Source organism: Cavia porcellus, unplaced genomic scaffold, assembly GCF_034190915.1.
Source record: "Cavia porcellus strain 051 isolate PalLab524CR breed Dunkin Hartley unplaced genomic scaffold, mCavPor4.1 scaffold_4, whole genome shotgun sequence".
NCBI lineage: Eukaryota > Metazoa > Chordata > Mammalia > Rodentia > Caviidae > Cavia > Cavia porcellus.
The window spans coordinates 11,552,989-11,573,781 of NW_026947487.1; positions in this window are offsets into that span (position 1 = coordinate 11,552,989).

Here is a 20,793-nt window from a genome sequence, read left to right on the forward strand (position 1 = left end):
GAAAGATTGTTTTCTGAATATATGACTTGTATGGATGGAGAACTCCATCCTGGCAGCTCAGTTCTATTCAGTTTAGATCTTAACAAATCAGTGCAGCAAAGAGGATGGTGGATTATGCATGGTAACTTCCTGACAGGAAAATAAATAAATAAACAAACAAACAAACAAATAAATAAATAACCAACCAACCTAGCAGATTTAATGGAGGTCCTTTGAAGAGGTACCTGAAGATTCAAAGGGTACGTTGAGGGATGATACTGAAACTTTGAGAGAATTGTAGAGTCCCTTGAAGCATTTGGCCAGTCGATCTTATAAAGTAGCAGAAACACTGCAAGGCATTATTGAAAGTAGCTACTGACAGCTTATGTGCACTTTTCAGTTCTGAGAAGGGAGCCTGGGTCCTTTTTCACTCCCTGGTTTGAGTGCTGTTTCATCAGACTACAAATTCAAAAAGAGCTAGGAAGACAAATTGCCTAAAGATAGTTTTCAAAAGCTAAGGAAGAAGTTGCCATTGCACCACTCATGACTCTCCCACAATGAGAACAGTCACTCCTCAACCCATTCCACTCCACCCAGCTGAGTGACTCTCAGTCCCCAATCTACCCCTCTCAACTGAGTAACATGTGAAAAGCCCAGATAATCGTCCTGGTGGGCTACACGCTGTTGGAATTTCAAAAAAACAAATCATTGTACTTTTGTAGTTTGCATCATCCAGAGATGAAAAAAGACCTTAGCCTTACTTGGCTCCCCATATGTGACAATATTTTTAAGTTTAATGAATGAGAATAGCAAAGTGTGGGACACACAACCATGAGATGGTCCTGACAGTAGTTCCTGATAAAATGAGCAGGCAGGCCACTATCAATGCACTTGCAGAGACTCCAGAGGTACCAGAGGAGTACATAGTACAGGGAAATGTGTCTCAAGTTATCCCTGGCCCTGAGTGGGTAGTGGTAGACCAAGCTTCACTCTGTCCCAGCATCTTTGACAGTGGCAGTGATCCTTTGTGCCTCCACTTTAATAACTGAAAAGGAGAGCAAAAAACAAGGGAGAGAGGGCACAAGAAAGGAATGGAAAAGAGAGGTGATATTTGGGTTGACTGTCTCTGTTTCCAGACCCCAACTCCTCTTAATTGGCCATGCTTCAAACTAGTTTCATGAAGAAAAAGCATCCATTCAGCAGGACCACAGTTGTACTTCTTGAGCCTTGTAGATATAGTTGTGCAGAGAACTGTTGCTGCTGTTGTTATATTGAGGCCTGAAGGCACTACGTGCATCAGGGTATGGATAGGTTTCTCCTGGGTATTACAAGCTATCATTCTGATGACCTCTAATATTGAGTATATTATCAGTATGTTCTCTGTGTGCACCCCTTAATCTACATACATGGACTGTTGCCAGAAAAGACTCAAATAACATGAAAAGTTATCCTCTCTGACCTTTTCCAAGACCCTGAACAGAATGGAAGTTCCTGGCAAATGAATCAGGTTGGATTTATAATCTCATTCAGAGAGTTTTTCTGGATCCTAAATACAGTTTACACTAACTTTTCACATGTATTCCATGGACTGGACAGTGGTATCCAGATTGTACATGTCCATGCGTATCCTTTTGTTCATTTTTTTCTGGGCATAGTCCATCTGATAATGGTTCCAGAATTACAGTTCAAGTCACACTTCAGTAGGCATAATCACACCTCATGCAGTGGACTTTCTATGCTCCCCCTCACTCCCATACAAAATTGACTGAATGTTCTATTGGAAAATTAATGTACACACTATAAAGTCTGATGGAAAGGGAAAAGTAAACTGAGAACAGACTACACATCTCACTTCAGGTGGGCAGGCTGGGTTCTTAATGGGGTAGCAGCTCCCTGTTGCATACTTCTCTTTTATGTCCAATACATGAATAATCTATTTTTTTCTCTTTCAATATTATCCTATTATTGACACTTTCATCATCATGAGGAATATTCCCAGATGTTCTATCTCCTTTAACTCTTCCCCCAAATCTATTATGGATGAAAGAAATTTAATATACCTAATTTTGAATTTTTGCAAAAGCTCAGGATTTTGCTCTGTTTCAAAAATGATGTGTGTTTTGGTTTAAATTGTGTATTTCTGTAAAAGTCCTTTTGTCTCTTTTACATACAGTTAATTCCATTGAAGGATCTGATGAGAGTAGGAAATGACTGCAAAAAATGAAGTTTTGATTACTGAACAAACATACAGATAGCCACAATTACCACAGCATAAAACAAAACCTCAACATATTTGAAGGTATGCAGGAAGATGGAGAACATTACTATCTTCATTTTTCAGAACAGTTCTTGAAATATTTCTGCATCATAAAGGAAACTGCTTGTTCTGCTTTCCAAAGAAGCTATGACTGCTTTGCATTCAAAGTCACTACACCTACTATCAAACAAGATGCGGCTGAGTGTAGTGCAGTAAAAGGCAGCCTCAGATCCAGTAACGTCCACATGGACTGTCTTCAGATCTTACACACACACACACACACACACACACACACACACACACACACGCACTACTGAGGCTAGTGAACTGATGTCATGCATAATCAGAATATTTTGAAACTAACTTTCTGAGACCATTTCCCTGAAAGGAAGGACTGAATGAAATGATTTGTCCTGAATGGAGGATTTCAGGTCAGGAGAAACCATGATGGCTGACAAATGTTTCTCTGACTGCATAGGATAAATCCTGTTTGGAGTGCTCTAACATATTAAGCTTTATCTTTTGTGAAAGCCATGTGCTGTATGACCAGAGGGATTGCACTTGTATGCATACACTGCCATAGTGCTAAAGGCAATTGGGCCAGGTTAAAAAAAAAATCATCTACGCTATAAGCTTAAGGAAGAAGTGTTGTTGGCTTGTAAAGCAGATTCTAGTGAACTGTGGGACAACTTTTCTCAACTTAGTAAAGCTTGACACGAATGATTGTATTCATTTCACCAGGCAGGCCTGATCACAATGTTCTGAGAGACTGAAATGATGACCATGGGCCTCTGTAGCTTTAGATTATTTACAAACCTTGTTATCACCCTTCAAAATTTAAATGATTTGCATCCCTGTAGAGTAGCCTAAGCTTCTTAAAAAATCCAAAATCAAGCGGCAGAGCTGAGAACTCCAGCTCAGGGTCAAAATCTTATGTGTGATCTTTTAACTCAGCTGTAAGAAATGGTAAAAAATATTTCTAACAGACTTCATGGCTGAAAGCTGCTGCCCCACTCCAGACTCAGTGCACAGCCACTGCACTCCCACTACACAAGAGGTTTATGGTCAGACAGTAGGCACGCTGGTCACTCCCGGATCATAGTCCACTTCATTGTTGGCCCATTTTAGATGCCTCTGAAAGCTTCCTCACTGGAAGAAAGGCGGTCATGGAAAGTACAATTCTGTCCTCCTAGTACTCATTATTTTTTTCACTCCTAGTCCTTTTGCTCTTTCTCCATGAAGTCCAAGATCTATAGAATGCAACAAGTCTTTCTTTAGGGCATTTTGACAATGACATAATTCCCTATGTGATCTTTCCCAATCATATTCATGAGGAAAATCGACCATGCAGGAGGGAGTCTGTGCTTTTATTATACTATTCCAGTAACTGAATGAAGACTTTACTTTTATTTTCATTTTGTGTTTCCGTAGCTGACCACCCTGATGCCCCGCTGCTCTCTTTTCTCCAGAGCATCTCTTCACAGTGGAAACAGTTGGAAGGCTCATTGTATTTCCTCTCATTTTGACTGTGGTACTGTAACAAGTGAATCCATTTTTAGAGCCTTAGGTAATGAGAACACTCAGTTTGATTGCTTTTGATAGATTAGAAAAATAAGACTAGATCGCTTCTTAGAAAATGAAAAAGAAAAGATGCAGTGAAGGAAGGCAGAAAGGAAGTGTGTTCTTTATGAGGGAGCATAAACAAATATTTCCAGGAAGGATCTAATTTCAAAATTTAACTTTCTGAATACATGTTCTATAATATGAATTTATGGGTTTATTTCTACTTTCTATGACTGTTACAGATTAAAAACTGGTGGTCAATTTAATACCAGCTGAATTAAATCAGCAGGGCACTGAGCATAGATATTTCACCTGCCAGCATAGAGATGTGAAGAGGAGAAGTGCTGAGGCATTGAGGCATGGTGGTTTCTCCTGTGTGTTGCTGTTTGAGCCACTGGTTCTCCTGGAGAAACTCAGGTCCTTACATCTAGCATTGCTTCCTGGATCCAGAGGGGAGGATGTGTGCTGCTTAATCTGCAGGATGAACTCCTCACATTGGCTTGTACTGGACTGTGCTTATCATCAGAGCAGCTGGGGCCTCCATGTTTTGAAGATGGCTGCAGAACTTTTCAGGACAGCACTGGTCTTTGTTTTGAGTATGACTTCTTGGATCCAGCATAGAATCCTCAAGCTATCAGCACAGCTCCTTCACCCAGCTGGCTTAGACTTTCTGGCTTCCACCGTGGACCGTTGGTCTTGCCCAGCATAGATCCATAAAGGAGACTGGCGTGAGTCCTTCTTGTGGGCTCAAGACCTCCAGTTGGACTCAAGGGAGGCATTGTCATGAGCTCTGGGTCTTTGTCTGGACTCATGTAAGATGTTGCTGTGGGATTCATGCCCTTGCCTAAATATTCTATATCTTTAGTGTTGTGGATAGATTTCCTGCACTTTGTGTTAACTCTGGGTAACCATCATAAAATAATATTATAAACTCCATGTCCTGATTTTTAAGTGTTTTCCTCACAACCCCTGGCTACAATATACTCTTACACTGAGACTTAAAATTTTATATCTTTAGCATGTTAAATAATATACCTTAACTAAGTCATTCTAGGTCGTTTCTCTGTAAGTCAATTGTTCAGTCTTTCTCAAAATTATAACTTTTTGTTTCATAGGTAACATTACTCCCTAAATTCGCATCTTCTCATTCAAAATCTGTAGGGCCCAAATGACTAATACTAACTCTACATAGGAAGTAAAAGAAAATTTTATTTAGTTGCTTAATCTATTTGTTGCATTCTGAAGTTGACTCATCATAATCTATATAAGGGGAAAAGATGATTTACAGAAAAATCACTCATTAAGACTTCACTCATTATTCTCTAGTGAACCATTAAATATCAAAGCAAATCATTAATATTTAGTAGCAAAAAAGTAAGGACACACAGACCTAACAGTTCTGCAATACAGAATTCTGTCTGAAGTCCGTTCCATAGCAACCAGATATGGGTGGCTGAACATAGGAGATTTACTTACAGACTTCAGATAAAGTGGTAGTGGAAATTTCTACAATAGTTACTTTTGTCGATGAGTCCCTGAGAGTGACTGGAATTTGGCAAGGGTATGACAGATGTCAAAGCTGGCCTTCATTCTGAAAATTACCTTAGAGCATACTTCTATGTATATCTGCTTTTAGGACTTTTTAAATTGAATTCTTAGTTATATCCTAGAAATTTTAAAAAATGATTACTTTTAGAGTTTTATTTAGCCTACTATATCTTGTATATGTTCTTTTAATAATGTCTAGATTTCTATTATAAAAGGACAAATTGATACTGATTAGCTTTACAACCTAAACATATATTACAAATGAAACCTTTAAAAGTAGATCATCTTTCATTAGTGTTTTACTCTCTGAATTTCATTTTAGCTAGTTTCAATGTGTACTCCACAAACAAACTTTAGCACATAAATCTAGACTAAAATTAATGTTATTCCAAAGCATGTGAATCAGTTTAATTTAATGTCTGGGGCAAGTCAAACTATGCATCTTTCTTTATCTACATCATCCAGTACAGATATTGATTTGCACAGACAACCATCATACATAATTGATTTGAGTCCATGGTTGCACACTTTAACTTTATTTCTCTTTTATGTTTTGTATTTTGAATAGGCTATACTTAAATCTTCATTTTTTTGTTGTACGATGTTTGTATGTTATATAAAAATCACATTCTCTTAATTATATTCCTCTCTCCTTATATTAAAATGTATTTTGATCTATTTGTGTTCCAAGGTTCAGCACTTTGCTTTGAGTCATTTATAAAAGTCAAAATAATTGCCATAATTTTGATATTAAAATAATATACAGTATTTTTTCACTCCAGTAGTTAATCGATATTTTCCTCTCAGTTTCTGGATTTAAGTGTATGATACACTGACAATGTATTTTCATGCTCATGTAGTATCATTTATTATAAAGGAATCAATTATTTGCATAGTGCTATACATTTATATAGTGCTATATATCACCATTTTATGATTGAGACATACCTGAACTGCTTTCAAAAATTAAAATTTATGTATTTTTACCAGTGAGTGCTAACATACCATTATAATGTAAATTTAAATAACCTTTATTAAACTAAATACAGGGAACTTTCTCCACATATTTATAATTCCATGTGTCCTATTAAAAAATAAAAAAAGAATTCATTGTGTTTTAGTTTGCACTCTAGGTAATAAGAAAATATCAAGGTGAAAAAAAGTACTGTCCTTGTCCTTGAGCTCCTCAAATTCTATATAAGAGCATTAGACAGGCATTTTTTAAACAGTAAATTTTAATGCAACTTATTTAAAATAAAATTTATTTTAAAGTAAAAATATGAATGGTAACTATAATGGTAAAACATCATATATTGATCTTATAAAGTTTCTCGTACATATTTTAGGATTATGTTCTAAAAGAAAAGATTTGCCTTAAGAAATGAAACATTCTTGAACTAGAATATTATCTTATGGAATATTTTGATCAATTTGAATTTTGCTCCCAACTTACAAAAATTATTTTAATCAGCTCAAATATTATAGCATATCATGTGCCTTGACATGTGTTACTTTGTATGAATTATTTTATTTAGTCTTCATCATGAACCAAGTAATATTTAATGTTTATGATTAAATTATACTTTAAACATTTGCAAACAAAAGAGAATCAATAGATATGATAAATAGGAGTACTGATGTCTTATGTGACATCATTATACTTGACATTTTAGGTAAAAGAATATTATTCATAGAATAACTGAAATTAACCTATATCTGCACAACTATATTAATTACAATAATAAATCAAGTGGGTTCATTCTAAAAAAAAATCCCAGTATTACGCTGCTGATACACATGAAGAACATAAGATTTAAACATATTTTCCAGAACACAAGCTAATTTTTCAGTTTCATGTAAAACTAAGGTACCATTTGTGATAGATAAGCCTGATTTCTGCTTGATTGGCTTGAGACATGCCTATGAACTCTGTAAATCATGCATCTGAGTACGTTCATGAGGATATTTTCAGAGCTGATGGGCATGTGGTGGGCTGAAGCTAAATATGAATGTCTCTACCATACAATAGGCGAAGGTTGAGATTGAACAAAAAGTGGAAGAAAGAACAGGATTGCCAGTGCTTCCCAGGTTGATGCTTCTTGAGCTGGTGAAGCTTTTGTTGCTATCATGGCCTAAAACTTTAATTCCTGCTTCTTCGGCCTTAGAATATGGTCTCACACCGGGCACTCTCCTGAGAGCTTCCAGCAGATTCTGCTCAGACCCTGCTGCATCCTGGATACCTCTTGTTCCAAGTCTTCAGACTTCCTCGAACTGAGCAGGTACTATGCTAATTTCTTGCGCCATCACCTTCAGATGGCAACTGGAGGACTATTAAGTTGTGGATCATCTGATAAACACCCTTTTAAATTACAATTATACACACACTGTAATTGATAGGTTCTGCTCTTCTAAAGAAGACCGACAAATATATTCCTGAAGCTGATTTGGCTGGGCTTCTTTTTTCCCTTTAAATAATCTATTTTATTTTTACTGTATTAATACAAATGAATACAAAGTTCTGAGATTAGAGGTGTATGCTACCATTCCTGGCTCACAAACACATTTTTCCCCTATTTTATTGGTGGTGGATACTTAATATACATAATAAGAACATAATAAAAACACTCGTAATGAGGAATGTGTATATATATATACATATATATATATATATATATATATATATATTCTCTAACATCCCCCCATCTTGCCATTCCTCTCACTCCTTTCCTAAGTCTACAAATCTGTCTCCCACTTTATGTTCACCTATCTTTTATTTTGCTCTTTAAGTATTTATTTATACTTTGAGATTCTCATATAAAAATCCATATGATATTTAATCTCATGTGTCTGATTAATTCTATTTAGCACTGAGGTCTCAATTTGCATCCATTTTTCTATGAATGACTCAAGATTCGTCATCTTTATGGCAGAGTAGCACTAAATTATATATATTTACCACATTGTCCTTTGCTGATGGGCATATATGCTGCTTCCAAGACTTAGATATGTGAGTCATGCTGCTCTAAATTTGAAATGCATGTATCTCTCTAACGTTGAATTTTATTCTCTCATTCCTGCTCTTCCTTTCTGTTTTTTCCTTTTCTCATTTTATCTCTATCACTCTCACTTCATTTCCTCTTTTTCATAGCAGTCTGACAACAACTATAGAATTTTAAAACTCTAAATGCGTGTTTAACAGTAACTTGGTAAGTTCTCTACTGGATGCTTATGAAAAGGATTATTGTGCTTCCTCACTTTTTAGTTTGGAATATTAATGTACCTTTTTGTACATGAATAAGATAATATTTATCACTAACTCAATACCTGTACAATTATTTCTCATATGGTAAATCAATAAGTAGAGAATCAAATCTGGATTTAATGCAGAATTAATACTATTATATAAAAGGTTATTAACAAATTAAACAATGATTATAAATATCACATCCTTGGAGACAATTGGAAATTAGTGTTTAAACAAACAAGATAAAGCATACAGAAAAGCACTGTTTTAAATCTAATTCAAGTTCAAATCTAAATGACAAAAATTTTTGTTACACTTTGCCAAAGTCACTCATCTTCACATTTGAAAGATCTTGAACTTTTTGAGAGCATGGGCTTCAATAACTACCAAAAACATGGGAAGCTCAAAAATGCATTCTTATAGGACTATAAGTAAGGGAATTTTACATTCTCTTATGAAATAACAAAATACCAGGGCATGTATTTTTGAAATTATATAGAAGATTCATATGTAAAAATTCACTGGCAGGTGGGAATTAAGGAAACCATAGTGTATAGGCATGTCTCTGAATATTAAATCTAATTCTTATTGAAAAACCCATATACTCCTTTAGTCTCTTGACATCATTTAAGTAATTTCCATATGTTTTCACTAGATTAAAACTATCTTAGTACAATAAAATAATATAAAATAATGTTTCTTGAATTTCCATCAAGTCATGGAAAGGATGGAAATCCCAATATTCAAAAATATTCTTCTTCATATTGTTTATTTGCAAGAGTTCTCTAGAGAATGAAGTGCGATGTTTTTATGGCTTTACCTGTCAGCAATGATAAATGCAAGTATGACAAAAAATGTAGAAGCTGAAGGAAACACCTGTGCAGTATAAAAGTATTCATTACATTTTAGAAATATTTTTGACTATTTCTTATTGAATAAATGTAATTTAGCATGCACCAAATTTAACATATGGAAAGGAAAGTGGAAGTTTATTCAGAAGTGAAAGTGTAATCATTCCTATTTCTCTAACATATTAGGAAAATGAACAGGATAGTCACTGAAATCTCATTTGCCTTGCTTTAGCAATAGTTTAGTTTAAAAAAAAATGACTGTGCATTCACAGATATAATTATGCCACAACAATAATAAAGAATTCTACAAACATTCCCCTGAAGTACAACACGTGAGCCTCTGAAAGATAAGAAGACAGCAATGCCCAGGATCATTCTCCACTGCAAACTTTTAAACACAGAATATAAGAATTAAATTATTTTTATCTGATACATCTTTAAAGTAAGAGGGTTGCTAAGGAAGTCAACTAATTAGAGTAAGGAAGGTAAAATAACTAGATTAATATTCAGAAAAATGTATAATTTCCTAAACTTATGTTTAATTGAGAGTCCAAAATAATTCTGTAAGTTACATTCCTACAGAGCAATGATACATACTTGATTAAGTGAAATAACCACCAAGATTACACAGAAGAGCAGAGAGACACCAAAAATAAAAAGGGATTGTCTTGTGCAAACATAGAAATTGCCATTTGAAAGAAAATATCAGGCTGACCTTTGAGTTTTATACAGTAACAGTAGTAGAGGTAAATAGAATAATTCTTAATTTATCATGACACTATAATTAAATATTATCATCATTAAACACCATACAACTTGATGCTAATTTCTTTTGTTAAATATAGGAAAAAACAAATAAAAAATATTTGCTAAAATGTAAAATTGTTAATAGCATTTGTGTCAGTTAACAAGAAGACAAAGTTGATTATTATCTATGGTCATAGATTTTGTGAAACAATGCCTTTTGAGGTCATAATTTTTCGTCCTCCTCCCCTTCCCTCTTTCTTTTTTGCCTTTTTTTCTTTTTTATTGGTACCAGGGATCGAACTCACGACTGCCTGCTTGCAAGGCAGGCGCTTATGCCGCTGAGCTAAATCCCCAGCACCCCTTCCCTCTTTCTTGTTTGTTTTTGAGATCCTAGATATTGAACCCAGTGTCTGTGTGTACAAGGTGTTTTACCCCTAAGCTCCATCTCCAATCTATTTTATTTATTTATTCATTCATTCATTCATTTCCTCCTGCCTTCACTCTTTTCCTTTTTCTCACTGATGACTTGAAAACTCTTTGTCTCTCTGTCTCTCTGTCTCTGTGTCTCTGTTTCTCTCTTACTCTCTCTCTCTCTCTCTCACACACACACACATACATGCACACAGGTTTATTAAACAATATACTAGGTCATATTCATGTTTATAAATTTATATCATATATTCTGTCACATTAAACATCTTTTGAAATAATCATTTAGCAGATATAGTTCTATTTTTGTTTTTATGTTTCCTAAGTATAGTATAAAAAGAAATAAAATACTCCTTGATTTACAATGGGGTTATGTCTTAATAAATACATTTATAAGTAGAAAACATTGCAGAATCACACTGCCTTTTATTGACCTTATTACTGATTATCATAGCTTAACAACACAGTAAATTATACTACATGGGATATCTTTACAGTAGTGTGATTGACTGAGCACTGCCCAACATCATGAGAGCATCATAATAATATTACTAGGTTTGAAAAATCAGAATTCAAATTTTGAGTATTGGTTTCTACTGAATGTATATTGCCTTCTCATGGTTTTAAACTAAAAATAAAATGTGAATTGGGACATCACAATTGGGGAACCATACTATGTGAAAAAGTATGGAGTCTTCATTCAGTGCTTTTTTGATTATGAGACTTCATTTACTTCTGAACACAATTTACTTATGAGGTTTAAATACAAGCTCTTTAAGAATTCTTGATTAAAATCCTCAAAGGCAACTATATTTTGTCTTTAAACTTGGAACAAATTTTGTCTTATATTAAATATTCAATTATATGTGATCAAATATTCAAGTAAGAAATCTACATTTACATCTTCATATATGTTCCTAACCTAATTAGGAACATTAGTCCTCCTTTGCTACTTACAATCTTAATCATGATATCAAAAATATTCCCAACTCTTTTATATCATCTACTTTCTTTTTAATCCAGAAATTCATTCTTTTGACAACTATGTTTCAATTTTTTTTCTTTCTTTCATTCAAACCTATGCCAGATGCTCCCTCACCTCCTCATACCAATTCTATCTGCAAATGGGTCCTCAAGTTTTTAGCCAGTTATGGTTCATTTAAAAATATTTTCCTTGCAAACACAAATACCTCGATTAATGCTAAATATTTTGCAGAATAACAACTCAACAAATTTAATTGCATTTCCTCAAAGTTTTACTAGAAAGTGTAAATCATTGTTTTTTCTCAATCTATGGAAATCTCCCTATACAGTTTAGTTTTATCTTATAACATTTCTTTCATGTGAGTTAATAAATTGAGATTAAAATATAAGAACAGCAAAAATAAGAGGCAAAAATTAGAGAGTTGAAATATCTGTCTGGTGCTTTTTATATAAACTTAGGCTATTTATTTGTTTATCCAGGAACCATGCCAGGAAAATTCTGTACGACTGAGGTACAGTCCCAGCTCCTCTTTTAATACAAATTTCCCTAAAAACATCATTCTTTAACCTGAAGCAATATGTTCAGCATACTAACTTCTATTAGAGATTTTTCATGTTCAATATACTTTTGATGAATAATGGAAAATAAGAACTGATACAAATGAAATACACAATGGATTTTAATGAAAAATGACTTTTTGGCATAAGTATAAAGGAAAAACATTATTTATTTATTTTTGGATCACCATGGGTAATATCTTTATGAGATTATGAAATTCAATGTCTTATTTGCATAAAAATTATAATTTATATGGAAACAGTAATAGTAGCAGAAATAAGAAAAATAAATCAATACCTCAAACAGAAAAGCTATATTCATATGAAACTAAATGTTAATGCCATAGATCATTAATTTCTTAGATCAATGAGGCCATACAATGACAATTTTAATGAATTGAACCAGAACACATAATAAAATAGAACATGAATAAAAATAAAAGATATTTTAGTATTGTCTTGGGTGTGGAAGTGTCTGATAGGTAAAACTTTTTATTTTTAAATTCTCGAAAGCTTAATACATTTTTAAGAAAATAAGAAGGCAAATATAAACTATAAAAAATTAACATGTATATTTTTTCCTCTCAGGTCTCTAAGGATAAATTTTGTGCCTATATTTTCTCTCAATATGATCTAAAATAAATTACATGCTTTTTATTTCTATAGTAATAATACATAAATTTCTTTTACCATCATCTGATACTTTAAAATTTATGTTGTCAAAATATGCCAACTGATTTTTATCTCTGTAACAGTATATATTTAAAACTTTAAAAAATATAGACATTTCCTTCTATATGCTGCCATACTTAGATGTAATCTTAAAACACATCATCAGGTTGCAATTTAACATTACACAGGTAAAGTTATGTTTTAATAAATCAAGAAATGTAAGTTTAAAAATATTATTTTCTTTTTTTTTCAACATATGTTTCCCGTCTTCTTTTCAGGAATTAAAAATATAAAAAAAAACTTGTTTATATTTCAGATTTAGACTAAACATCATACATAAGCCATGGATAAAAAGGTGATAGTGTTGATGACTACAATTTTCATAATATGTTTTGTACTGTTTACCCAGAAGGAGAAATCAGAAAGGTGATATATCAAGGAGAGCAAAGACTACAAATTGATAGAACTATGGGGGACTGGTGGCGGCTGAAAAGAAGTATGAAATGTAAATGACCTTTATTTTTAGAATGCGGGGAGAGACACCCCCGACCCCCTGGGGCACGGAATCTACCCCCAGGGTCAGCGATCTCTCTGTGGAACAAGTGGAGTGGGGGCATACATGTAGCTTAGCTTAGGGGTGGAGCCTAAGGGGCATTAAATTTATAGTCCTTAACTATAAGTATACTTGATGTACTTGATCTAGTTCTTACATTCACTAAATAAAGTTGACCGTCTGACCTAGACCTCCAGTTTACCAGATTAGTCTGACATACAAATATGAGTCTGTGTTGAATCTATTGTTTCAGGACTATTGGAAAATAGTTACTACTAAATAAAGAACATACCTCTTAATGACCTGGAAAAGAAACATGGAAATGTAATGTCATAATTAATTATAGCTGTGAAATATTTGTCTTATAATTATTTGAATTAATTATTAAACCAATTTTACTAGATTACCAATTAGTTTTCTAAAGAATCAGTGGTGTATCTTTATTAGTAAATTCTTATACTAGAATAAAGCGTTTTGAAGTCATTTGACTAGGAGGGGACAATGTATACATTTTAAAATTTAAATCATGGTGTTTCTCTTATTGAGAAAGAAGCATAGAGAGGAGAAGGAAAAACAATGATAGCTAGACAAAATTTAAAAAAAAAACAGGATTTTTTTTCTAATGTAGAATGAACTACTTACTCAAATTCTAACATAAAGTAATACTAGTGATATTGACACTTAAAAATTGATGATGATAGTTCAACTTGTATAATTTTACCATATTTTTATCAATATTATATAACAGACACAATGAGATTAACATAAAATAATTAAGAGAATAATGTCACAAAATCATCGATCATTTACATATTTTTAAAAGATTTTATATCTATATAAAACAAGCAATACTTGAACTTTAGAGTCATATTGTGATGGATAAGTATCAAACATTATGTGTGTGAGTTGTTTGTGCTATGTAATAAATTTCCTTTATAGGTGTAAAAACTTTCACAAAACAGGATGAAGCCTATTTTTAGTTCAAGTATCTAATATCCACATCACAATTTACTGTACTTAATGCATTTTTATTTTCTGTTGCAAACAATATATTACCATATTACAGATGATAGAAAAAATTTTCTCTTTAAAAATAAACTTATTTTTTAACAATATCTGTTCAATATTCTAGTTAGACTAGTATTATGCTGTGTCTATCAATAGTCAAAATTTTAATTCTAAATATTATTAGATATTAAGTTAAGAGAAATGAGTTTTATGAAAATATGTGCTAATACTTCATGACCATATTTTAACATGCCATATTATTACAAAATAGAAATGAAAGTCTTATTTTAATTGTTCCATACACCTCTATTTTTGCCATTATTAGCAAAGTCCATAAGTATACTTGATGTACTTGATCCACTTTATAAATTTCATATCATAGATTTTTGTACTGCTAGAACAACAACAACAACAACAACAAAAAACCCTGAGACTGAATAACTTGTAAGAACAGAACTTTATTTCTCACAGTCCTGAACAATGAGAAGGCCAGTATCCAAAAGCTCGCACTGGATGGGTGAGCCATTTCTTCATGCATCTCACAAAAAGAAAACAGAAATGCAATCTAACTGAAAGCTGAAGGAAGCCTCTTTTGTACGAGTTGTAAAAACTTCAAGAAGTGAAAGCTCTTACTCTCTATCTACCTCTTAATACTATCATAATAACAATGCTGGAATTTTAAAAGGAGGAACACTCAGAACCATAGCACTTCAATAGCAGTTGGTCATTTTGTGTATAACTTTTCAGTAATCATTGTTAACCTATTTATCAGAAATCTCTTAAAGCACATTTGTAGCTTACTTGCAAAAACAAATGTTTTCCTTTAAACATGTGCATGTCACTAAATTTTTTTTTGTATGCTTGAAATCAAAATTTCAATCACTACAGGTACACATGCCTAGCAAAACAGAGTAAAGGTAATGATCTGCCCTCTTTCAACTTTTACACTGTAAACAAGTGCCTTTATCTTCTCCATCAGGGTGGCATGATGTATACAATGGTGCATTTTTTGCTAGTGTTTATATTACTTACAACTGCTGAGTTATACTCTTGTCTGGTAATACTAAATATGACAATGTCATGATATGTTGTATAATAAATTATTTTGTTGAGTTAGGTATATTCAACAATGAATCATAGTGTAGTTAACTATGACATCACTATTTACACATCAAAGATATACATCAAATATCTTGAAAAAGAAATATACATAAAGTAAGTTCGTGTGCTAATCAGTTCACAAAAATGTCAAGTATAGAGATTTCTAAAAATTATATTTTATATTTCTCTTAGAAACACAAGTTCATTATCAATTAATTCAGAATTTGTGGTGACTTTATAAATATAATCCTTGGTCATAATTTGAATCAACTGTATTTTAATATTCACTTGGAAAATACTAGTTAATACAATTATCTGTGTAATTTTTCCTAAATTAATATATGAAAGTTGCATTACTTGCTGGGTTCTTCCTTTTCTTTTTCATTTCTTTTTGTTATGGGGGATGGATTGGCAGTTTCTTTCTTCTTTTACTTTTGACATGTCCTTAAGTTAGGATACAAAAGAAACATTTAAGCACATTTTATTTTTTAAAACCTCAAACTTAGGAATTAGAAAATTTATTAGTATTCTTGTATTAGTAATCATTTTTCACTTCTTTAGTCAAATTTTAGCCTAAATTGTTAGTTCATATCATTTGAATGAAAAATTGATTTTACTTTCATTTATTCATTTATTATATACTGCTTTCAACTTGAAATGGCTATCCAAACTATGGCACAGTCTTAGGTGGTGTGTTTACATTTTATAAACAGAATTTTTTCCCATATAAATTGGATCTTAGCGTTTTATCAAGTATGTGTTTCTCTAATCTTTTCTCCTATATTGTAGTTTTTGTAAGTGGTTGTATGTGAGTGTGTGTGTGTGTGCTGCTAAGGATGGAATCCAGGGCCTCATATGTGCTAGGCATTGCTCTAGCATTCACTACATCCTCAGCCTTTGAGTGTCTTTTGAATTGTCAGTCTTGATTTTGGTGATATCTTACCAAGAATTAAAAAAAAAAAAAACAAAAAACATTTACTAACCTAGCTGAAGGCTTCATTGATTTTTCATGAGTCCTCTAAATATGAAAATCTTAGATTTAAATCCATGATGCAGTTGTATAATTTTTGGTTTGTTGTGAAAAATGGGAAGACAGTTTTTGGTTTACATATGTAATCCAGTCTTTCCAGTACCGTGAATTCTAAAGTCTGTTCTATTTGCACTAAAATGTTACTTTTCGTTTACATCCAAATGGTTTGATTTATGCATTGATTTTTAAACTGTCACTGATTTGTCCCTTTGCCAATATAATATTGTTCAATTAGGTTTAGAAGTGCTATTATCTTCCAGTGTGATCTTAGAATTCTTGTTTTTAATTTTTTTTGGATATTCTATTTGCCAAATAAATGACTTCACTTGAATATGACTTTATTGTTTTGCAAATTTAAATATCTCTGCAATTCTTATGTAGGTTTTCTGAAGTTTTCTCACAGTGACATAAATCAAATATCTATTGATAATAATAAAAATTATGATAGCATTTTAAAATTAGTTTTAACTTCCAACAAATATAAAATATTATGTGCCAGGATATATTCTATGGTGTATGTATTTACATAGAAATGATTGCATGTGTATACATTACATACATTTTTGATATTTAATCAAGTAGTAATGTTTGCATATAGACATTAGTGAAATATCTATATTTCCTTCAAAGTTTCCATCTAATGACTTCTAAAGTATGTTTTCATTTTCCTGAATGTTTATATTTTTTTCACAAATCCTACAATAAATACTGTAGGGCATGTGGAGAACCAAATGAATAGTTTATTGCACATAAACATTTCAATAAATACTCTATTTTTAAACAATCTTGTTTACAGAATCATTACTCTTTTTTTGTTTGTTTGTTTGTATTTTTTTTGTCTTTTTCATTTTTTTCAGTACCAAGGATCAAATTCACGACCGCCTGCTTGCAAGGCAGATGCTTATGCCGCTGAGCTAAATCCCCAGCCCCCATTCCTCTTTTTTTAAGACTAGAAGGAATCCATCAGGAGAAAGATAGCTTCTGTCTGAAAGGGACAGGTATCCAGAAAGTTGGTTGTCCACCAAGTTGCTTTTCAAGGATATTTAATTGAGCAATAAGTAGGACAGAACTATAATCAATCAATAAGATTACAGACATGATCTCATACATGATTTTGATCCAATGGAAAATCATAGGATAGTTGTGAGGTGGGATAAAATTATTTTCAACTAATAAATATACAACAAGTATAGTTGCTAAGATAATATTGGTTAAATTGGAACAAGTGGGGAAACAAGGTAAGTAGCAAGTGCACATAGGCAGACAAGTGCTTTCCTGCAAGGGTTGGGTTAAGGGGATTCTGTCTTTCATGTGGAGGTGACTGATACCTACTTAGCATAACAATCACTATTGATCATCCCTTGGTGAAGTATGTGGATGAGCAGTTCTTTTGCTTGAAGCCTTATCTTCATTGAATACAACTCCAACCATGGATGTCTTCTGCATTGACCTCTCAAAGGCTCAGCCCTGTATGGCTTCCTACATTTCTACCTAACAGCTATCTATAATAATCCCCCCTCTAAAGATGTACCCCTCACTGCCATGAGGGGTAAGGGTCAAAGTCTGTTATGGCTACTACTTGCTGAAGAGAGCTGTAGTTGTGATTGGCATCAGAGATACTCGCAGGGGGTCTATATTATGGTCTTCAACAGGCAACAAACATTCTTGTCCTGGGTTGATGTACATCTTTAAGTCAAGAGAAAATAAGGCCATATAAATAATTATGCATGGGCAAAATAATAAAATCAACAGGTTAATTATGAATATAGCCAACAAAATCTTCTACCAAGAGGAGCCAGTAATAACTTCCCTTAAAAAGAAGAAGGAGAATATCTAGGCAATTTTAGAATCTGACATGCCATTAATCCGTTGCTTAATACCTTGAACTGCAGAAGAATCAGGAATGTACATACAATATTCAGCTTTTATAGTTGCACAAGTGCCCCTTTGTGCTGCTGTTAGAATGTCTAATGCCATCTGATTTTCTAGGATAGCTTGCTACATTAATTTTATTTCTTCTTTTAGGAGACAGAGGCCAACCACAGTGTCGTTTAAGGCCTTCTGAATATATTTATGACCTCCATGTGTTGCATGACATCCTCTACCTTAGGGAAGGGATAAGGGTAGAAGCCATGATGAGCATAGCACTGAAACACACTTCTAGACCACGGATGATGTAGGCAGGGCAGGTTTGCAGATTTGTCAATACTTTTGGCACTTCTGCCTTGAACCATGCAAATCCCAGCACATATCTTTTATCCATCCAGTGGGTATCCAGGGTCACATATTGGGTTTCACAGGAGCAGTGAGGGCTATTAGGGGCTTCCCATCTAATTCTGGGACAATTAAATAAGTTTGTTTCAGAACCTCTCTTTAGCCAGTAAGTTAATGTGTATATACATTACATTGTTCGGTGATGGGGGTGTTCAGCCTAAGTATTTAGTAGAATTATGCCAATGAGAATAGGAGTAATTTTTTATAATCCCAACATAAGGGGTCCTTTCTACTAACATGCCTTATTTTAGTTGGACATCTTAGTAGAGGAGTTAACCATAGATAATCATCCCATATCTGATAATAGCCATCTTGATTTCTATGATTGTTGGCCCTCAGGATAGGACCCTTACTTTTATTGAAGAGAGGTCCTACTAGAACCTTTAAAGAGGTTTCAGCGGTGTTGTTAGGAAAAAAAATGTTATGTCCAGAACCATTAAGAGTGTAAATTATAGGACACTCAACTGCCTTGTAATAGTGGACTAAACAATGAACCATTGAATTCTTTCAATATGTTCCTATGATTCATACCAATCATCTCCTTAGATTTTGAAAGGAAATCCAGATGTACTGCCAAGTAAGTCCAGATGTACTTGACAAGAGAAGCAGGTAACATATCTATCAAGATGTTTGCTGTAAAAACTCCGAATATTATTGTGCCCATTTTAGAAAGGAATTTCATTCTCCCCTAAGTGATAAAGTAATTAGTAAAAGGGCTAAGAATAACATCTTAGTTTCCTTAACTGAAAACACTGTTTTTTCTTGAACAAGAATTTTAAGTCTTCTGCATGCTTACAGGAATATGCTGATGATGGTTGCTCGCATTCAGTGATGGGCTATGGTTCCCAGGATTTGAGTCAATTATGATATATACAGGAGCCCAGTCCTGCTACCTTGACAGCTGATAGAGTTGACAGGATCAACACGTATGGTCCTTCCTGAGTTGGTCCTAGTGAAGGAGATGGTGAGGAAAGAAAGTGTTAAGTCCAGGGTGGAACATGGGTTTTCTTTTTTCTTTAGGCTGAGCTTCCATTAGGAGTTGAAGAGTCTATTGGAATTTACTCAGTGATGTGATATCCCCCAGTATGTTATCTGTTTCTTTCCCTCCAATTGTCTCAGTAGAAGACCTCCAAATTGTATAGGGGAATGAAATTCTCAAGCTGCTAAATGTTCGTATTCTCTAAAATCAAGAAGTGAATTCTAGGAACAAGAGAGGTTAAGAATAGAAAGAATTTATTGAGAGAAGGAAAGCTTTTATCTTAGAGGAACAGAAAGAGAACTTGGAGGTTGGTTGATCACATTATATGTTTTTTTGTTAACTTGTCAATGTTTTTATTTTATTTTGTTGTTTTCCCAGTAGGCTTTTCATTTAGACATATATTGGACCTATAAGTTGTACCTTTAGGCCTCAGGTTTTAAGAATTCCATTGACTCCATTACTCCACTCTAGTTATCTTCCTGAAAGAGTTTAGAACATCACATTACAATGATGCATGTGTATGTCTGATTATAGAGCATAATTCATAATATTTGCATCTTGGTAGTGATTTATATGTTATCGATAGATGAAAGGATGATGAAAATTTGGAATATACATGCAGTGGAACACTATTCTGCCACAGACAAAAATAAATTCCAGTCTCTTGTAAAATAATTGATGAACCTTCATCAATTAGGAGAAACAGAACAGACAAAAAGGTTAAGTATCACAAAGTTTCTTTTACATGAGGCATTCAAATTATCAATGAATTTCAAAATAAAATACAGCTGATAAGAAGTAGGAAGATAGATCTTTTTCCAATGGGAAGAGCATGCAGTGATGAGGGAAATAAAATAAAGAATTAAAAAGAGAACTAAGATGTGTCTTGTACATGTACCAACTCCTCACAAGGAATAAAAATAGTATACACTGCACATATGTACTAACAAAAATGCATAAATAAACAGATAATTTTCATTACACAACCTACATAGTCATTCTATATCATATCTCCA